The 22,850-nt window shown below is 38.8% G+C and overlaps 1 pseudogene; it reads right to left on the reverse strand.

Moving 5' to 3' along the window:
* Positions 1-7,142: 7,142 nt before the first annotated feature.
* The window catches only part of LOC129048437 (zinc finger protein 37A-like), a 37,662-nt pseudogene continuing 21,954 nt past the window's right edge, over positions 7,143-22,850 (reverse strand).

A 22,850-nucleotide genomic window follows, 5' to 3' on the forward strand; every position in this document is an offset into this window, starting at 1 on the left:
GTAAACCCACCACCTTCCAGTGTGGGTGTTATGGCCATCATGAACATGTTACAGTGCTGCAGAGATTTTGTTTATGGCCAGTTTTGGGGCCAGTTTATGGCCAGATTTTGTGGGCAGGGGCCTGTTCCCAACATATCCCCCTTATTTGATTTGCAAATCAATAAAAGCAAAGGCAGCTTTGTCACGGTGAGCTACTTCTCGCAGGAGTCAGGATCTACATCTGCAGACTATACAAGGACAAATGACACAGATTAAAAGCACAATCATAAAAATTACAGAGCTTCCAAGTGTTTTCATCCATTTTAATTGGTTACTAGCTGCTAATCTGTCTGCAGCTCCTTTCAGCACTTCAGTTCTTGGCATTAAGGTCAGGTGTGCCTGGGATGCTTTCAATATTTGTTCTTTTAATTTTGCAATATCCAAAAACAAGTTTGTAGAGTGTCCTTTTAGATGCTTTTTTATTCTTTCCCAAATTTTTATCTTATTAAGAGCTATTAATAGTTTCCACAAATCCTTAATGTTTAGCTCCTACAGCAGGCCATATCATTTGAGGTTGAGGTGCCACTATACTGCCATGGGTCCAGATAATAAGAACTCTTGCTGTGGCTTCTTATATCTACCATCTGACCATTTTGTTCAGATCAGCTGAACATAGTGTGGTCGTGGCACACAGACTGAGAGGTGCAATTTAAGCTAAACATCCCCTTAGGGGACCAATTGGTAATGATTCCATAGGAATCGTTGTGCAGCACCTCTGCTTGTTCTGCAATGCAATCTTCCTAAACAAGTACATTCATTTTTTTCTGGCCAGGTTCAATTTTGTTTACAAATAGGTTTTTTAGGGTGGTATGCCTCAATTATAGGAGCAGATTTATTATGGTAAATACAGAGATCAGAAAGCATGTGTAACTGTGTCATAGAGTGATTATATCCAGGCATTATTGCCAGCCAAGATTGATAAATATGCCCAATAAGTATGATTGTTCCCTGTGTCAGCCCTTACTGAAGGAATACTCATGGCAGTGGTGATCATCACTATCACAGCTACTATTAAATTACTCATTGTGACTGGTTGTTCCACTTTCCCCAGGTTTTCTTTTATCATCAGTGACAGCTTCTTGATCTTTCCCCAGGAGGGTGGCTGTGTTTGACGGGTGTTGCCCATGACAGTTGGGGTCCTCCTCAGCATCAGCATCAACCTGGCTGCAATGTGGGGGTTGGTCCTCGGGATCCTCCTGGAATATCTTCCTTGGCATCTGGCTTATGACAAGGTTTCAGGTATTTTGATGGTACCCAAATCAGCTGTTGATTTTGGCCTGGAGAAACAGAAGGATAACCTCTACCCCAAGTTATTATTTTACCTGTTTCCCAACTTTTTGTTATTGAATCTCTCCACCAAATCAGTTGTTCTGCTCCTGTCTTCGCAGCTGGTTTCTGTAGATGCTGTTCAGCTCCTGATAACATCTGGCCTTTGGGCAGGCTCGAGAAATTTAAAGTTAATAATGCTAGATTCAAATGTGTATGGACTGTCCTGTAATCCCTATTTCTCCCCCTTTTTTGTTTTTGTCATCAGTTGTTTATCTGTATGATATCATAACTGAGCATTTTCAATTAACTCTGTGGAATGAACCACGTATGAAGAATCAGAAATCACATTAATAGGCATAACAAAAGCAGTCAATACCTCGATTACAGCTACAAGCTTTGCTTTTCATAAGGCATATGAATAACTTTACTTTTTGAGCCAGAATAAGAAGATTTACCATTACCAGACCCATCTGTGAACAATGAAAACACTTAGCAGGCTGCAGATTGTTTACTGTAGGAATTATACATGCAAACTATTTACAGTCTTGCTCAGCTAAAGGGATAGTAAAGAACTGAATTGACAGCTCTTAAGTCAGTTAACATTCTCCATTTACCTTATTTTTTCTTAATTACAAAAACTGGGGAATTCCAAGGGGAAAATTTTGGAGCTATGTGCCCATTTTCTAATTGTTCAGTAACTAATTTCTCTAAAGCCTCCAGTTTCTCTTAGCTTGGTGGCCATTGTTCTATCCAAATTGGCTTATCTGTTAACCATTTTAAAGGTCTAGGTCCCGGAGGCTTAACAATGGCCACCAGCAAAAATGATATCCAAATCTTTGGTGGGAACTTTGTCTTTCCACTTGAAGCAGTTCTTTCAAATCTTGCAAATTTTTTTCTAGTCCCATGCCAGGGACATACCCCATTTCATGCATTGTATGTTGACTTTGAGGGCTATATAATTGTTTTGGAATTAGAACTTGTGCTCCCCATTGTTGTAATAAATGTCTCCCACATACATTTATAGGTACAGAAGTTATAATTGGTTGAATAGTCCCAGGTTGTCCATTGGGCCCTTCACAGTGCAAAATATAACTACTTTGACATACTTCAGGGGCTTTACCAACTCCAACTATGTTAAATTTGGTGGGTTGAATTGGTCACATGGACAGCCAGTGCCATAGAGAAATGATTGAAATGTCCACTCTTGTATCTACCAAACCTTTAAATTTCTTTCCCTGAATGGTTATTTCATTTATCAGTGATTTGATTTACACAATAAACTGCTTTGCGTTGTTTATTTGTGCTTCCAAATCCTCCTGGTCATTTAATTTCACTTTTTCCCATTCCCACATATGGCACAATCAGGAGCTGTGCTATGTGCTCTCCTGGCTCTGCTTTCTAGGGAACAAAAGTAGATACAACAATGTGAATTTCACCATTGTAATCCGAGACAATGGCTCCTGTATGTATTTGTATCCCTTTTAAACTTAGACCTTCCTAAAAGAAATCCTATTGTCCCTGCTGGCAAGGGTACACAGACTCCTGTTGGGACCTTTTGCGGGGATTCCCCAGGCAGAAGGCTCACAGCTTTTGTGCAGCATAAATCTACTGTGGCACTATGGGCTGTGGTGGGTGACAGACATTGCACAAGGGTGAGGGAATGGCCTGAGCTGGAAATGCCCCAGTTTAGAACGGGGCCCGGGACGGGACCCTCATGGCGTTTCCCAAAATCGTGTTCCCATCTTTATCAAACTTAGAGTGATGCTGATTATCCCAATGTTTTCCTTTTTTACATTTTGGACATATTTGAGACTCAGCAGTTTTCTTTTTTCCCCTATCTGGCGGCCTGATTCACTGATTATTTCTACATTCTTTTTTAGTATGAATAGCTTGTTTAAATTCTTTGAGTAATTTAAAAAGAAAAAGCTCAAATGTAGCTATAATATTTTCCTGTTGATCTAGGGGGTGTATTCTAACAGGGAACTGCCAAGCCTGTAAATCACCCTCTCGTCTAGCTTGCTGAATTCCTCCCTGAATAGAACTAAAAGCGGTCACTCGAGGTGCTGCTCAAACAGCCACTGCGGCAACTACTTTTCAGCCAGTGTCCTCCGGAAAAGAAACATCTGGAGGGTCATTTTCTTCAAAATAATAATTAGGAGGTGCAGAATGGTATGGATGAACCTCTCCCTCCTTTGCCGCTTTAGCTTTAGCTGGTAAATAAACATGCTTTGTAACCTCTTCTGTTAGTTTGTTATACTCTCCTTCCTCATCATCAGTGTGAAAAAGTTCCAAGGTGGAATGAACCAGACCCCACACTTGTCCCATTGGTACCTTGATGCTTCTGCACTCCCCTTCTTACTCACCACAGGGATTGCTTAATTCCACATTCTCCAACCATCGCTCCCACCACCCTTTGACCTGGATTCGAGCCCCCACGATGGACACCACTTGCCAAGACCAGCTCAGTTGGGGAGACCCTAACCCAGCAGCACTAGAGGAATTAAAGACACACACATAGAAATATAGAGGTGTCAAGTGGGAAATCAGGGGTTTCTCAGCCTTCAGAGCTGAGAGCCATGAACAGAGATTTACCCACATATTTATTAACAGCAAACCAGCCATTAGCATTGTTTCTATAGATATTAAATTAACTAAATGTATCCCTTATGGGAAATGAAGGGATGGGCTGAATTAAAGGAATAGGTTGGGCTAGTTAACTACAGCAGGAACATGTCCTTAAGGCACAGATCGCTCATGCTGTTGTTTTTGGCTTAAGACTGCCTTTAAGCAGTTTTCCACCCTGGGCAGGCCAGGTGTTCCTTGCCCTCATTCCAGTAAACCCACAAACTTCCAGCGTGGGCATTATGGCCATCATGAACATGTCACAGTGCTGCAGAGATTTTGTTTATGGCCAGTTTGGGGGCCAGTTTATGGCCAGATTTTGGGGGGCCTGTTCCCAACACCCATCATATACCAGCAGTGGACTTAGAGAAATGCACCACCTGAATGAGCTGTGTAACACTAGGAAAGCACATCTTTAGTTGGAACATTACTGGTTTCACTTAAAACCAAGTACCACACACATTATATACACAGTTTGTTTTCTATTTTTCATTTCTAACATTTGTATATTAGCATTAAAGAGAGAAATACAATTTGAGTGCTTGTCATCAGTGAAGAAAGTGATTGGCGTAATTGAAAAGATGAAAAGAGCAGACATTCTGAGGGTCCTCAATCGATCTTATTGATTTTTAAAGGATTCTAGGGCTTGAATGTCTCAAACTAGTCCAAAAAAAGCCAATGGCAAGACCCATACAACTATAAATCTCACTAGGTACATCCCCTATTCCATGAACATGGGAGGAGATGAACATATCAGCCTTGCCCAATTTCTCAGCTTAAATTTATTTGGGGGTCAATCCAATACCGTTATATGAATTATTTGGAAATTGGAATATTTGAGAAAAAATGTTTACTTTTTGCACTTGAAAATACAAGTAGATATGGACATAGAATGCATCTTTATTAGAGAATACCGAAAGTCCCTTCAAGTCCAAGTTTTGAAATCCCCAGTTGACTGTTTGGCAGAATGGCTCATTGTCAGGCAGAACTCTTTTCTAGGGCCCAAACTACATTGCTTAGATACAATGCACAGAGAAATGGGCCAATCCCACCTTTCCAGCTCATTCGTTATCAGCAAAAAGCTTCGGCCTGGGCTCCAGTTATGGTTATAGTTGGCTTCACAGGTGTGCAAACTGTCATCTGGGTGATCACAGGATGATGACAGGGCTGCTGCATGTTGCTCTGGAGGCTTTTCACTGCACAGTGAACTGCCCGATCACAGCAGCCTTAGACAAAACTGGATAACATAGTTCTTAACGGTTTCTTCCTCATTGAGCATCCCGATCTGAAAGGCTGTGAGGCAAGTTTTTACAAGACAAAGATATTAGCTCAGAGGATCAAGTAGAACAAATGTATTGTTGCTGAACACCAGGGCTTTGGCCTAGGTGTGGTTGCTCACCGCACAGAAAGCCAGTCACTAAGACGAGTATTGCCAGGGAAGAAGAGATTTATTGTGGATGCTGTCAGTCTAACCGTCAAATCCGTCTCCCTCCCAACTAAATTTAGGAGTTTATATAGACAGGAATTAAGGGGAGCAAGGAGTATGATCAACAGGCAGCAGGTGGTTAGATGAGAGGTCTAGCATCTCTTTGTAACAACCTGTGGGAAAACAGGAATGGGAGAGAAGGAAGAGGGGTCAACTGGCAACAGCTCTCCTTGTCCAGTTGTGGTAATCTGTAAAGTTTCAGTTCCATGAAACTATGTGGGAGTCCTAATGATCAGTTTATTGAGAAAGAAACTCAGATGACAAATGTTAAATCTCTCAACCTTTAAGACTGGGAGGTCAATCCTATATATTGGATATTTTTGACTGCTTAAATCTGATGTTGAATTGCAATTCCCAGTGCTGGAGGCAGGTCCTGGTGGGAGGTGATCATGGGGATGGAACCCTCATACGGCTTAGTGCTGTCTTCCTGATACTGAATTCTCCCAAGATCTGGTCATCTAAAAGAATGTGGCACTTCCCCCAACTCCCTCTCTCTTGCTCCTGCTTTGCCTTCTGCTATGACTGAAAGTTGAGGCTTCACCAGAAGCCGAGTAGATGCCAGCACCATGCTTCCTGCAAAGCCTGCAGAACCTGAGCCAATTAAACCTCTTTCCTTTATAACCTCTTTCCTTTATATTACCCAGTCTCAGGTATTTCCTTACAGCAATGCAAGAATGGTTTGACAGTAAATTTCTATGTTTATTTCCCTCAAAAAAAGCCCCCATAAACATCAATTGCATAGGAAAATTGAGCTGGTTTCAAGATCAGAAATTTGGCCCATATTAATAGTGGAATCATTGTATTGTGCTCTTACTGAGTGGTGTTGTAAATTGACAACTATAGATTTTATTCTGTTCTGTGGAAAATTATGATCCCTTGAGACTTTATGTTTACAATTATTACTTCTGTTCATTTTATCATCTCCTCTTCTTCCATGCAGCAGGGGCATGTTGCAAATCACACACCCCAAAAAATTAAACACAGGACATTTCAAAAATTAGCATTGGTATTGAATACACTCCCCCAAATCAGGCTTATTTGCCATTCATATTTTTTCTGTAGTGAACTTTTCATACCAATCTTTCACCAATTTTCTTATTGGGATTTTTCTTCTATTCTTATCCAAAGCTGTTTTACAAGTATTTTTTTCAGTCCATAACTCACCTTTCTATTTCCTTAATTGTGTGCTTTAAGAACACAAGCTTTTGAATTTAACAAAATCTAATTTATCAAAGTTTAAAGTGAGTACATCGTTTTTATTACTTTAAGTGCATTAAATTTGTGTATATTCCATATTTTTATTGTCCATATAGAAATCATCACCTAACTCAAACCTACACAAATTTTCTCAGTTTTCCTTCTACAAGTTTTAACCTTGAGCTCTTGTATTTAGATCTATGATGAGTTGAGGCTTTATATATGCTTTGGGGAGTCAAAGTTAACACCACTTTTTGAAGATGTGTCTTTCCCCTTGGATTTCATTGGCACATTTGCTGAAAATGTCCCAAGCACCTCATGGTGTATGGCTGTGATTCTGGACTCATATATTCACAACTGTTTTGAATATTCACATAAATTTATAATCCACTATCAAACTTTAATTCAGGTGGTGTTTAATTAATAGAACAATTTGAGGAAAACTGACATCTCAAAAATAGTTTTCTTGCCTATTTTGGCCCTATTTCTGCCATACACATTTTTGGAAAAATTTTTCCAGTACTAAGAATAAATATTGGAAGCTTTATTGAAATTGTATTAAATTTACAGAAACATTTAAAGAAAACTGATATTAACAATGGTCTTCCTAATCATTGAAATTTTTACTTTTAGTTTTTTTGGGTACATACTAGGTGTACACATCTATGGGGTACATGATATATTTATACAGGCATGCAATGTCTAATAATCACATCAGGGTAAATGGGGTATCCATAACCTCATGCATTTATCCTTTGTGTTACAAACAATTCAATTATACCTTAAAAATGTACAATTATTATTGACTGTAGTAACCTTGTTGTGCTATCGAATACTAGGTCTTAGTCATTCTACTTTTTTGTGACCATTAACATTCCCCACTTCCCCTCATCATGCCCCCACTACCTTTTCCAGCCTCTGGTAAACATCCTTCTACTCTCTATCTCTATAAGTTCAGTTGTTTTCATCTTTAGCTCCAACAGATAAGTCAGAACATGTGATGTCTGTCTTGCTGTGCCTGACTTATTTCACTTAATGATCTCTAGTTCCATCTATAATGTTGCAAATGACAGGATCTCATTCTTTTTTATGGCTGAATAGTACTCCATTGTATATATGTACCATATTTTATTTATCCATTCATCTGCCGATGGACACTTACGTTGCTTCCAAATCTTGGCTATTGCGAGTAGTGCTACAGTAAACATGGTGCAGATTTATCTTGAATATACTGATTTCCTTTCTTTGGGGTATATACCTACCAGTGGAATTGCTGGATTGTATGGTAGCTCTATTTTTACTTTTTGAGGTACCTACAAACTGTTCTCCATAGTGGTTGTACTAATATATATTTCCACAGTGCATGAGGGTTCCCTTTTCTTCACGTCCTCTTCAGCATTTGTTATTACCTGTCTTTTGGACAGAAGACATTTTAACTGGGGTGAGATGATATCTCATTGTAGTTTTGATTTGCATTTCTCTAATGGATCAATGATGTTGAGTACCTTTTCATATGCCTGTTTGCCATTTGTATGTCTTCTTTTGAGAAATGTCTATTCAGATTTTTGTCCAGTTTTCAGATTAGATTTTTTTTCCTATAGAATTGTTATAGCTCCTGATATAGTTATAGTTACAGCTCCTGATATAGCTAGTGATATAGTTTGGATATTTGTCCCTGCCCATATCTCATTTTGAGATGTAATCCTCAGCATTAAAGGTGGGTCTTGGTGGAAGGTATTTTGGTCAAGGGGGAGGATCCCTCATTAATTGATGCTGTCCTCGCATCAACGCCCATATTTCTGCCATATGCATTTTGGAAAAGTTTTTCCAGTATTAAGAATAAATATTGGGAGTTTTATTGAAATATTAAATTTATAGAAACTGCTATTATTTTAATAATGAGTCTTTAAACATTGAAATTAACTTTATTTTTAAATTTTTGTGGGTACAAATAGGTGTATATGTTTATGGGGGTACATGAGATATTCTGATAGTCATGAAATGTGTATAAACACATCAGGGTAAATGGGGTATCCATGACTTCAAGCAACCCTCACAAGACCTGAGTACTCACAAGATCTGGTTAAGTGTGTGGCACCTCCCTCCCCATCTCTTTGCCCTTGCTCCTGCCATGTGAGATACTTATTCCCCTTTTGCCTTTCACCATGGTTGGAAGCTTCCTGACGCCTCCCTACAAGCTGATCAGATGTTAGCACCATGCTTCCTGTACAGCCTGCAAAACCGTGAGCCAGTTAAACCCCTTCTTTATCAATTACCCAGTCTCAAGTATTTCTTTATAGTACTTCAAGAATGGCCTAATACAGGTGGATAGTTTGCAAATATTCTTTCCCATTCTATGGGTTGTCTCTTCACTTTGTTCTTTCCCTTGCAATACAGAAGGTTTTTAACTTGATGTGATCCCACTTGTCCACTTTTGCTTTGGTTGCCTCTTTGTCAGGTATTACACAAGAAATCTTTGCCCACTCCAATGTCCTGGAGATTCTCCAATGTTTTCTTTTAGCTGTTTCATAGTTTGAGGTCTTAGATTTAACTTTTTAATTAATTTTGATTTTTGTATATGCTAAGAGATAGGGGTCTAGTTTCATTCTTCTGCATACGGATATCCAGTTTTGCCAGCACCATTTATTAAAGACACTATCTTTACCCTAATGTATGTTCCTCATACCTTTGTCAAAAGTGAGTTCACTGTAGATGTATGAATTTGTTTCTGGGTTGTCTATTCTGTTCCTACGTGTCTGTTTTTATGCCAGTATCATGCTCTTTTGGTTACTGTAGCTCTGTAGAATAATTTGAAGTCAGTTAATATGATTCCTCCAGTTTGATTCCTTTTGCTCAGGATAGCTCTATTCTAGGTCTTTTGTGGTTTCCATATAAATTTTAGGATTGTGTTTTCTATTTCTTTGAAGAACGTTAAAGTTTTCTGGATGTTGCACAGTTTGTCCATTAACTTGCTGAGTGACATCTTTTTTTTTTCTTTTTTCCTGAGACAGGGTTTCACTCTGTCTTCCAGGCTGGAGTGCAGTGGCATGACCACAGCTCAATGCAGTCTCAATATCCCAGGCTCAAGTGATCCTTCCACCTCGCTGCCTCCTGAGTATCTTGGACAACAGGTGCACACCATCATGCCTGGCTAATTTTCATATTTTTTGTAGAGACAGTTTTGCCATGTTGCCCGGGCTGGTCTCAAACTCCTGGGCTCAAGCAACCCACCCACCTCGACCTTCTAACATGCTAGAATTACAGGCATGAGCCACTGAGCCCAGCCAGAGTATTTTCTTACTGTTAGGTACATGAAATGATTCAGGCTCATCTTCTTTTTCTCCCAATCTCTGACTAGGAATCATCCCTGGTCCCCATTTTTGTGGATAGTATTTAGGAACTAATAACTTGGCAGTTGGTGTGCTTACTGTTACTGAGGTGTCACTGCATTTATGTTCTCTTAGTAGAATGAATCACAAAATATATGTATATGGGCACACACAACAATTTCTCTATTGTTCCTATATATTTAAAAGATATGAGTTCTATTCTAATCCCACACTCCAGGTTTTCTAGTTCTCTTCATTCCTATTTTTATAAAAACCTTCTCTAACAGGGAGAAATGTTGCCATCATCATTCTCAACATATTTATTTGCTCAGTGGTACCAATCTCTCAACAATGCTACCCATCTCCTCCCCCTGTCCCTTCCACACCTCACCCTCAGCCCTCTTGGTGCCAGCAGACACATAGCCACAACTCCTCACATCCCATCATGCAGGTCTAACTCCTCCACTCTGGGGAGGGAAGGCAAAAGAGACACATAAAGAGTCAAAGAGGGGAATCAAAAGAAAGAGGAATGGAAGGCCACATTGATTTTTTAAAAATAATAAATCATCTTTTGATTGCCCTAATAAACATCTCTTGGTGATGATACAGTTTATGGATATGACTAGACTTTTTTTTTTCAATTTTAGGATTTTGCATCTAAATCTATGAGACTTTGGTCTATAGTTTTATGTTTTTTGTTTGTTTGTTTGTTTTTTTGGTTTTGGTATCAAGGTTGCACTGGCCTCAAAAACTGAATTGGAAAAGCTCCAACTTTTTTCTTCTAGAAGAGTTTATAAAAGGCTGGTATGCTTTATTTATTAAATATTTGGAATAACTTCAGTGAAGCCATCTGTCCTAGAGTTTTCTTTCTAAGCACGTTTTTGAATATTCCACTCAGGTATTGTTTGCAGTTGTGACAAGGCACAATGAATCTCTGGTATGACCTTGTTTCCAGGGCTTTTACTGATGGCATGTTCATGAAAGGACCAACTCGCTGGCACTTCCTAAGTTCTAATCATTTCTCCTGCATATTGCAAAATGCAAAACAAAACAAAAATCCTACCTGTTTTCTTCTTAAATTAGCTTTTCAGCCTCCTGCCCTATGAAGAATGAGACATTTAGAAATTTCCTGAGAAATTATATGTGTTTGAAGCCCCTAATGTATCCATTTTCCTTTTCATTGCAATCTTGATTGTTCTCCTGGTTTCTGGTCCCCCCATGCCTTCCCCTGACCCCCAGGGTATGGCCCTCTGCCTGAACCAAGTTCAGTATTCCGGTTCTTTCCTATAGCCAGAATTGGAAAGGGTCCCCAGAGCAAAGAGCTGCATTCTGTGCATGTGCTTTCTGGGATTTACCACTCTCTAGAATTTTGCCCCTTTAGTTCTATTTGCTTCTATAGCAATGAGTTGCATTTAAATATTTTTTGTAATTTTATAGTTGTCCTCAATCAGTGTATTCTGCTGCTGACTACTATACCTTACCCAATAGCAAAATCTATTTTTTTTTTGAAAGTGTCTGTCGCTCAGGCTGGAGTGCAGTGGCATGATCTCAGCTCACTGAAACCTCCACCTCCCAGGTTAAAGTGATCCTCCCACCTCAGCCTCTCTAGTAGCCGGGACTACAGGTGTGCACCATCATGCCTGGCTAATTTTTGTATTTTTAGTAGAGACAGGGTTTCATCATGTTGGCCAGGCTGGTCTGGAACTCCTGACCTCAGGTCTTGCCCACCTCAGCCTCCCAAAGTACTGGGATTACAGGTGCAAGCCACCATGCCCAGCCTATTTGTGCTTTTTCAAAGCCCCATATTTAAGTTGTATCACTATATACATTTTTAAAAGTTATATCACCTATGAAAAACGTGTTTCAGTTTGGAGAGAAATAAGAGTTGGGTACAATAAGTCACTCACAACAGAATGTCCTGGCTTATGTGTTGGACGTCTGCTAGAGCAGAAACCACCAGAAATCTGGATGCACTCTCTTCTACTAATCCTCATAAGCTGCTTACAAGGCAAGCTGACTTACCCCTTTGATCCACCATTCTGAGATGGGTCGCCCGAAATTAGTCTGCCCCAGGATTACTCAAAAATCCTGCTGGTGGGCTCCTGTCCTATGGCCCCAGATTAAGGGTCTCTTTCCTCCTGGACATACAAGAGCACTCTCGCTTATGGTTCCCTTTGCTAAAAAGTCTTCCCTTATTTTACATATGGCTAAGCAATAAACCTTTGAACTAGTTATAGTCATTGACTCCAGAGTGGCATCTTTTCAAGTCTCAGAAAACAGCAGTCTTGACAATGAACTGAACTGGATATTAGCAAAGTAAAATGCTATTTCTCAATAAAAACCTTTTTTTTGCATGGTGGCTCACACCTGTAATCCCAGCACTTTAGGAGGCCAAGGCAGGCAGATCACGAGATCAGGAGATCGAGACCATGGTGAAACCCTGTCTCCACTAAAAATACAAAAAATTAGCCAGGTGTGGTGGCAGGTGCCTGTAGTCCCAGCTACTCAGGAGGCTGAGGCAGGAGAATGGCATGAACCCAGGAGGCAGAGCTTGCAGTGGGCCGAGATAATGCCACTGCACTCCAGCCTGGGTGGCAGAGCGAGACTCCGTCTCAAAAAAAAAAAACAAAAAACCAAAAAAACCTTTTCTCTGCGTTTTCTTAAATTGCTAGATATCCTGTAATTCAACACCTCTGGTCTATATTAAATTTAGATTTTAACCTAAAACGTCCACACATTGGATACAGTTAAAAATACTTTCTCTACTATCTGATGTTCACTGAGAAGGTACTTCCTATTACATATACTCTATAAAATATAACCTCATAGTAAATGCTTTCCTATAGTTTGCGCAGTTTCTGTGGCCTCTTGACTTCACACAGAATGATTTTCCACATTCATTACATCCATAGGGTTTCTGTCTTATATGAGTTCTGTAGTGAACAAGTAGGGCTGACTTCTGATGAAAGGTTTTCCCACATTCACTACACCCAAAAAGTTTCTCGCCTTTGTGTCTTCTCAGATATTCTGTGAAACTGTAGTAGTAGCAGAAAAATGCATCCCTTCTCAACCTAGGGATGCTGAGTCAGGTTTCACCCTGTGTGAACTCTCTGATGTTTACTGAGGTGTGGCATTGAGCAAAATGTTTCCTATAGTCATTCACCAATAAGTATTTTCCACTTTTAGTTTTTAAACATAATCTATGGCCCAAATTCCAGAATAATGTTTTCCTGCATTCCATATCTTCATATTGTTTTTTTCCCTCTTTAAGTTCTCTTCTATACTGTGAGAACTGACTTCAGGGCAAAGGTTTTCTCATTATCATTATATTAACAGATTTCTCTCACCCTTTATGTTCTCTGTTCTACAAAGTTCTGACTTCACCCAGAGTAATTTTCCTCACTTACTACATTTATAGGATTTCACCTCAAGTGTGTTCTCTGATGTACAGTTAGTTTTGACTTCATAATAATTTTCCACAAACATTACATTCACAGGGTTTCTCCCCTGTGTATGTTCTATGATGTGCAATGAGTTTTCACTTCACACAGAATGATTTTTCACATTCATTACATCCATAGGATTTCTGTCTTCTGTGAGTTCTCTGGTAAACAATTAGGGCCGACTTCTGACAGAAGGTTTTCCCACATTCATTACATCCAAAAGGTTTCTCCCCATGTGTCTTCTCAGATGTTGTGAAACTGTAGTAGCAGCAGAAAAATTTTCCACATTGAATACATTCATAAGATTTCCCATCTGTGTGTTCTTAGATGTTTATTAAGGGTTGACTTCTCAGAGAATGACTTCCCACACTCATTACATTCATAAGGTTTTTCTCCTCTGTGAATTCTTTGATGTTTAATGAGGTCTGATTTTCCAAGAAAGGTGTTCCCACATGCATAGCATTCATAGGGATTCTCCCGTGTGTTTTCTGATGCACAGTAAGAACTGACTTAAACGAGGTTTTCCCACATTCATGACATACATATGGTTTCTCCCCATGTGTGTTCTCTGATGTTGAGTAAGGGATGACTTTTCACTGAAAGATTTCTCCATTCATGACATCTGTAAGGTCTCTCCGCTGTGTGAATTCTTTGATTTCTAATGAGGTCTGAATTCTTATAGAAGGTCTTCCCACATCTATGACATTCATAGGGTTTTCCCTGTGTGTGTTCTCTGATGTCTTGTGTGGGCTGACTTCTGGGTGAAGGTTTTTCGACATTCTTGACATTCATAAGGTTTTTCCCCTGGATGTGTTCTCTGTTGTAAATAAGGACTAATTTTTCACTGAAAAAGGTTCCACATTCATTATATTCAATAATATTGTTAATTGAGTGGGTTCTCTGAATTGGAGTGGGATTTAACTTCTGGCTGAATGGGTAAACACTCTGATGTTCAAGGAGAATGGATTCCTCAAAGATACTTTCTCCACATTCATTACATTCATAGTGGTTCTCTCTTGGATGTGTTTGCTGATGACTAATAAAAAACGACATATCACAGGTTTTCCCATGTTCAGTATATTTGCATGTTTTCTGTCCTGTGTATGCTCTCCTATGTACAAGGAAGAGTGAATTCTCAGGGAAAGCTTTCCCACATTCATTGTATTCAAAAGGTTGCTCCCAATTTGTAATCTTCTGATGCCAAATGAGGTCTTCATTCAGCCAGAAGCCATTCCCATTTTTATTATATTTAGAAGGTTCCTCTTCAAAATGAATTATTTCATGCTTTCATCACAGAAACATTTTCCACCTTTGTTAAACTCATTGAACTTCATTCTTGAATAGTTTCTACTGGTATTAATTAATTCTGAAATATAGAGTGACAAGAAAGATTAGTTGACAAGGATATGTAAGAGAAATAAAGCTGGCCTTATGTTTGAAGGCTCAGTTTAGGCCATTATCTCCTCACATCTACATTATGACAATAACGTGCAAACTTCCAGTCTTATACCTCTTTTCAACTCAACACAGCAGCAACAAATCAAATTTCTAAAAGTTCTAATTCATAGATAGTCCTATAATCCATGCTCCAATTCTGTGTGTTGTTGTTGTTTTTGAGACAGAGTCTTCCTCTGTCACCCAGGCTGGAGTGTAGTGACGTGATCTCAGCTCACTGCAACCTCTGCTTCCTGGGTTCAAGCAATTCTCATGCCTCAACCTCCCAAGTAGCTGGGACTACAGGCATGCACCAACATGCTCAGCTAGTTTTTATGTTTTTAGTAGAGACAGGATTTTGCCATGTTAGCCAGACTGGTCTCAAACTCCTGGCCTCAAGCAGTTCACCCACATTGGCCTTCGAAAGGGCTAGGATTACAGACATGAGCCACTGCATCTGGCTTGTTTTTCTAGCTCTGATTCACTAGGAATAAAAGTATGCAACAATAAGAGTGAAATCAATGAGTGAACAAGTCATCGTTGCCACAGGATCAGGCTTATGGTTCTATTCTGGCTATGGGATTTGCCCTTTATTCCATCAACTGTACTATATTATACTGAGACCAATGTTCCAAGAAGAAACACATTTTTTTTAACAAGGTATCACTGAAGTAGACATATCTTTATGTTTAGATTCAGATTAGAACCAAGCCATTGTTTTACAAGTCTAGAATGAATATATTTCACTCTAGGTAAGTTCATCTGTTTGTCCCTCATAAATTGCTCATTCCCATCATAATTTTATACTGATTGTTTTTTCATTGTCAGCTTACAGTCTAACAATGTTTTTAAAAAGTTGCCTTCCCAAATTTTCCCACCACTTCCAGGTTCATTTACTAAAAAATGTGAAAGAACCGTTTGTATAATTCATTTAAGCACAGACATCAGCTGGATTGCCATAACAATATTCTTTGTTAAACACTGAATTTTAAAATATTTCATGCATTTCTGTTTTCGTTCACCAACTATGTTCCTGGCAGCCATTACTCTACCTATGATTTTCTCTCAGTGCCCTACATAGATATTTATATCAATGGTACCTAATAAATAATGTTTATCAGAATTACCCAGAGAGCTTTTTCAAACACAAATTTTTTCAGGCTTCATGCTGAAATCATTAGTGTTTGAATGTTTAATTTTAATTTTAATTGCTTTTTATATTTTAGAGACAGAATCTTGCTCTGTCACCCAGGCTGCAGTGCAATGGCACAAACACAGCTCACTGCAGCCTCTTCCTAGGCTAAAGCAAGACTCTCAGCTCAGCTCCCCAGTAGCTGAGATCACAAAAATTAGCCAGGCATGGGACCGCAGGTGTGTGCCACCATGCCTGCCTAATTTTTTAAGTTTTCATAGAGATAGGGTCTCCCTGTGTTGCCCAAGCTGGTTTCAAATTCCTGGGCTCAAGTGATCCTTCCACCTTAGCCTCCCAAGTTGCTGGGATTGCAGGCATGCACCACTGGGCCCAGGCTATTTTAAAATAATTCTGTAAAAAAATGTGAATATGGTAGAATGCTAATGAATGAGCAACTCAAAAAAGCATGTATAGACAAATATATTTAATATTTTATAGAAGGAGGGATGCTCTTTAATGGGAAGACTACACCAGGGAGCTTTCCAGGGGTGCTGAAAAACACTCTATATATTCATCTCAATGATGGATACATGAGTGTCTCTCATACATATATATATACATATATATATATAATTGTATTTAGCTGTGACTTAACTATATAATTTATACCACAATTTAAAAAAAAAACACAAGATATGTGTATGGAAGTGATACTGGGAGATGCTGGGTGATTCAGAGCCACTGGATATTTGGGTCATTTTAAAATATGATTCCTGAAGAACATTTCAATGGTCTTATTATCTGAACTTACCCTTTGTGATCTGCCTACCTTTAAATTCCATCTGGCACTAACTCAGCCAGATGACTCTGGCTTCAAAATTTTTCCTCTAATATCCATGGCTCCTTACCTTTCTCCAACTTGAGGATCACTTCTGGTTTAGAAATGCAATATCCTGTGAATGAGAATTATATTACCTCTGACAAACTGGGTGGGTTTCCCTGAAGGAGGAAGACAGTATATCCCAAACAGTATACACACACACACACACACACACACACACCTCATTTAATCCTGTCATGAGGCAGAGGAAAATATTCTTTCTGTTATCCAAAAGGGATACATTGTCCTTGACCTCTAAATTTCAAACCTAATATTATATTTTACAAAATTTCCACAAGTTTCTATTGATAAGAAAGGACATGCATTCTGGCCTCCTACATGGGAAACAATTCCTACCTACCTACTGAGACAAGGTGGCTGTAGTTCTCCAGCATCACATTCCTGTACAGGGTCCTCTGAGCAGGGTCCAGATGCTGCCACTCCTCTTGAGTGAAGCCCATAGTCACATCCCTAAATGACACTGATCCCTGGAAAATCACAGTTCTGCTCAGTCTGACACGATAAGAATCAGCTGATGTGAGAAAAGATGTTTAGGGACTAATTCTTACCATTTTTGTTGTTGAAAATTAAATAGAAAATGTTATAAAGGGCCTCTATGATATATGTTGTTTTATGTTACACACTGTGGGTAAGAAATCATAGCAGAAATATCCTGTTGGTGCATTAATTACTTAATGCAAAAGTATTTAGTACCCACATGTGCCTAGAGCTTTCTTAGTTTCAGAGTATTCCAATTTGAATACAAGAGTCTTCCTTGTAACAGAGGAACATTATCTCCTCATAAGGAAACATACATACAGAGACATATCTACCACAGGACTTAAAGGACTCACACCACAGATATGTGCAACACAGATGGATCATAAAAGTGTCCTGTGCAAATTCATGTGAGAGTGTGTCAACATATTAGACTTCACTGAGATGATAAAACTTTAGTTCCTTTGCAAACATATAACAAAAACTTAAGAAAAGGTTAAAAACCTGAAAAAATATGTGGCAAGTCAATGGAATTGCTTAACAGGTTAAGAGCATGTCTTACCTGTGATGAGATAATGGTTGCAGAGGCACGGGAGATGAGGGAGACTAGGAAATACTTTTGGCTTTAATCCTGTTAGTGTTCTCCAGATATTTATCACTCATCTAATCCATAAAAATGTTTAGCAACTAATAGTTTTGTTTATATTTATTTATAAAGTAAATAAAATACAATCCACATATAAGGAAAGCTTAATTTTGTTCTTATTTTTTAGATAAATATATAAATAGGCATGCTGATAGTTTCCTCCCATGCCCTAAAGGACTGGCAGTATATGACATAAATACAATTATCATGCACACTTCCTTTAGGCCATAGGCTCCCTGCTCCCCCGACTCCAAGTCATTGATGCAAATAGCAGAAGATGGTGAACTGAAAATACACACCTGAATCCCTGTAACATAATTCAGTTTTCACTCAGGAAGCAATGCCACCAAAGTAGAGTGGAGACTGCTGGAGAGCAGCATTAGAGGTAAGTTGTCTATATTAAGGGGCAGCAGTGGAGATGTGAAAGAGGGAATTCACTAAGCAAAGGAAGAGAGGAAGGGCTACTTCCAGAGGGCCTGTATAGGGGCCTTAGAAGGTCTGGAAATTAGTACCAGGAGGTTGGGTGTTGGGGGAGGTAAGGGTGCAGAGTGACAATAAGACACATGCAGGCCATGCAGCTCTTGGAATGTCTTCATGTCATGCAAGTGAGCATGTCCAGTGGAAGGTTACAGAGATGATTCTGAAGCTTGGGAGAGACCTAAGGTCTGGAGGTCAAGACCAGCCTGGCCAACGTGGTGAAACCCCATCTCTACTAAAGATACAAAAAATAGCCATGCGTGGCAGTGGATGCCTGTAATCCCATCTACTCAGGAGGCTGAGGCAGGAGAATCTCTTGAATCCGGGAGGTGGAGGTTGCAGTGAGCCAAGATCGTACCACTGAACTCCAGCCTGGGTAACAGCGTGAGACTCCATCTCAAAAAAATATATATGTCAGAGAAAAAAAAAACAGCATTCCAAAATTAAATGTTAATATTTGCCTAACTGTGAAAACACAACAAATACTCTGTGAACACTACTACAAAACAAAATAGGCCAGGTGTGGTGGCTCATGCCTGTAATCCCAGTACTTTGGTAGGCCAAGGCGGGAGGATCACGAGGTCAGGAGTTCAAGACCAGCCTGGTCAACATGGTGAAACCCCTTCTTTACTAAAAATACAAAAATTAGTCAGGCGTGGTGGCAGGTGCCTGTAATCCCAGCTACTCAGGAGGCTGAGACAGGAGAATCACTTGAAAATCCAGGAGGCAGATGTTGCAGTGAGCCAAGATCGCACCACTGTACTCCAGCCTGGGCAAAAAGAGTGAAACTCTGTCAAAAAAAAAAAAAAAAAAAAGAAAGAAAAAGAAAGAAAAAAAGAAAACAAAATGGATGTAAAATGCAGAATTGTACAAATCTAAATGTATAAAATTGCACAAATTATCACAAAATAAAAACTGGAAGAAGAGATAATAAAAGAATAGTTTGTAAATCTAGGAGATAAATTCCATTCTATAATGAATTCCAGAAGAAAAAAAAGCTAAAGAGAGACTTTTTTCGGGGGGAAATGAGGGCAATCAAGAGCACTGTGTACTTTATAGCCCATTTATGCCTGAGGTTACAATTTTTTTTAATTTTTGCAATCAGACCTTCAAATGACCTTAAGCAGTAGGATATAAATAACTCCCGCATGCTTAGCGTTCCAATAATGGCACACTAGCCATAAATAGGTTAGGGAATTCAGAATGCCAAGCACATACTCAGGACAGGAGAAGCTTGGCAAAGACCTGAAAAGACCATAAGGTTTTACTTCTGGCTAATCTCTATGCTCAGTTCAAGCAAGCAGTGAAGACTAAGATGAAGTTCTAAATGGACCAGGCTATGTGTTTAAAAAGTGCCCCAGGACAGAGCCAATTTGCAAATAATAAGAAAGGGGTTTTGTTGTTGTTTTTTTTTTAGTTTTTTGTTTTTCTTTTTCTTTTTCTTTTTTGTTTGGTGGTGGTTGTTTGAAACCTGGCCTTCCAGGAAAAATGCCTGTTAAAACACTACCTGAACACAAGCTAAAGAGAGAGACCACACATAAGACTGCAAAAAAAAGTTTGAAAAATTCATAAAAACAAATGGATACTGAAGACTTCAGTAATTAAGAACAGCAAAGTCTAGAGAAGAATGAGAAAGTGATTTCTAAAGTTACCAAATTATAATATTATAATACCCAGTTTCAACAGGAACAAGAAAATCACAAAGCATACAAAGAAACTGGAAGTGTTCTCCAATCAAAGGAAAAATAGAAATTGACAGATATATCCCAGAGGCAAACCAAACATAACACTTCTTAAACAAAGACTTTAAATCAACTGTCTTAAATATGCTCAAAAGCTAAAAGAAAACATACGAGTACCAGAGAGAACCATGAAACAACTTACAAACCAAATATCAATAAAGAGATTGAAATTATAAAAAAGCACCAAATAGACATTCTAAAACTAAAAAGTACCATAATTGAAATAATGAATTCACCAGAGGAGTTCAACAGCAGATTTGGGAATGCCAAAAAGAATCTGTGAATTTAAGTATAAGACTATTGAAATTATCAAGTTTGAGAATCAGAGCAAAAAAGAATTAAGAAAAATAAACGGAACCCAAAAGACCTATGGGACACCATCAAGCTGACCAGCAAAAACATTATGGGAAATGTAGAAGAATAGAAGAAAGAGAAGGAAATAGAGTATTTGCAGAAAAGCCAAAATTAAACTTCATAAATTTGGTGAAAGACACAAATCTACACATCCAGGAAGCACAGTAAACTCAAAATAAACTCAAATACATCCACCAAGACATGTTATAAGCAAACAGTCAGAAAAAAAAAAAAAATGACAGAGAATCAAATGCAAAGGAGAAGCAATTTGTCATATGCAAAAGAACCTCAAAAAGGTCATCAGCAGAAACCTTGGAGGTTAGAAGTCACTGGATTGATATATTCAAAGTGCTGAAAGAAAAAGCTGTCAGCTGAGAATTCTATGCATGGCAAACATGCCTGTCAATAATGAGGACATTCCCAGATGAACACAAACTAAGGGAGTATGTTTTTACTAGATCTACTCTTCAAGGAATGCTGACGGGAATGCTTTGGTTTGAAATGTGATTCACGACAAACAAGGGAACTGTTAAAAGATTATAAGCCAAGTTTTCATCTGGATTTGGTGTTAAAAGAGAAATTAGGATTAAATAAATAAGAAAAATGGCAGAGATTGGCAGAGTGGATAAATTTCTTCAAATAATGCATACAAAAATGTAATTAGAATGAATAAGATCGAGTATTTGATAGTACAACAGGGTGACTATAGTCAACAATATTTTTTATTATATTTTAAGTTCTGGGGTACAGTTGCAGACCATGCAGGTTTGTTACATAGGTATACATGTGCCATGGTGGTTTGCTGCACCCATCAACCCATCACCTACATAAGGTATTTCTCCTAATGTTATCTCTCCCCTACGCCACCACCCTCCAACAGGCCCTGGTGTGAGATGTTCCCCTCCCTGTGTCCATGTGTTCTCATTGTCCAACTCCTACTTATGAGTGAGACATGCCATGTTTGGTTTTCTGTTCTTGTGTTATTTTGCTGAGAATGACGGTTTCCACCTTCATCCATGTCCTGGCAAAGGACATGAACTCATCCTTTTTTATGGCTGCATAGTATTCCATGGTGTATATGTACCACATTTCTTTATCCAGTCTATCATTGTTGGGCATTTACGTTTGTTCCAAGTCTTTGCTATTGTGAATAGTGCCACAAAAAACATACATATGCAAGTGTCTTTACAGTAGAATGATTTATAATCCTTTGGGTATATACCTAGTGATGGGATTGCTGGGTCAAATGGTATTTCTGGTTCTAGATCCTTGAGGAATCACCACACTGTCTTCCACAATGATTGAACTAATTTACACTCCCACCAACAGTATAAAATCGTTCCTATTTCTCCACATCCTCTCCAGCATCTGTTGTTTCCTGACTTTTTAATGCTTACCATTCTAAATGATGTGAGGTGGTATCTCATTGTGGTTTTGATTTGACTTTCTCTAATGACCAGTGACAATGAGCTTTTTTTCATATGTTTGTTGGCCACATAAATGTCTTCTTTTGTGAAGTATTTGTTCATATCCTTCACCCACTTTTTGATGGGGTTGTTTTCTTCTTGTAAATTTGTTTAAGTTCTTTGTAGATTCTGGGTATTAACCCTATGTCAGATGGATAGATCGCACAAAGTTTCTCTCGTTCTGTAGGTTGCCTGTTCACTCTGATGATTGTTTCTTTTGCTGTGCAGAAGCTCTTTAGTTTAATTAGATCCCATTTGTCAATTTTGGCTCTTGTTGCCATTGCTTTTGGTGTTTTAGTCATGAAGTCTTTGCCCACGCCTATGTCCTGAATGGTATTGCCTAGGTTTTCTTCTAGGGTTTTTATGGTTTTAGGTCTTACATTTAAGTCTTTAATCCATCTTGAGTTAATTTTTGTATCCAGTGTATGGAAAGGGTCCAGTTTCAGTTTTCTGCATATGGCTAGCCAGTTTTCCCAACACAATTTATTAAATAGGGAATCCATTTCCCATTGCTTGTTTTTGTCAGGTCTGTCAAAGAGCAAATGGTTGTAGACGTGTGGTGTTATTTCTGAGGCCTCTGTTCTGTTCCATTGATCTATATATCTGTTTTGGTACCAGTACCATGCTGTTTTGGTTACTGTAGCATTGTAGTATAGAAGTCAGGTAGTGTGATGCCTCCAGCTTTGTTCTTTTTGCTTAGAATTGTCTTGGCTATCTGGGCTCTTTTTTGGTTCCATATGAAATTTAAAGTAGTTTTTTCTAATCCTGTGAAGGATGTTAATGGTAACTTGATGGGGATAGCATTGAACCTATACATTACTTTGCAGTATACCCAT

This window comes from Pongo abelii, chromosome 8 (genome assembly GCF_028885655.2).
Source record: "Pongo abelii isolate AG06213 chromosome 8, NHGRI_mPonAbe1-v2.0_pri, whole genome shotgun sequence".
Lineage (NCBI taxonomy): Eukaryota > Metazoa > Chordata > Mammalia > Primates > Hominidae > Pongo > Pongo abelii.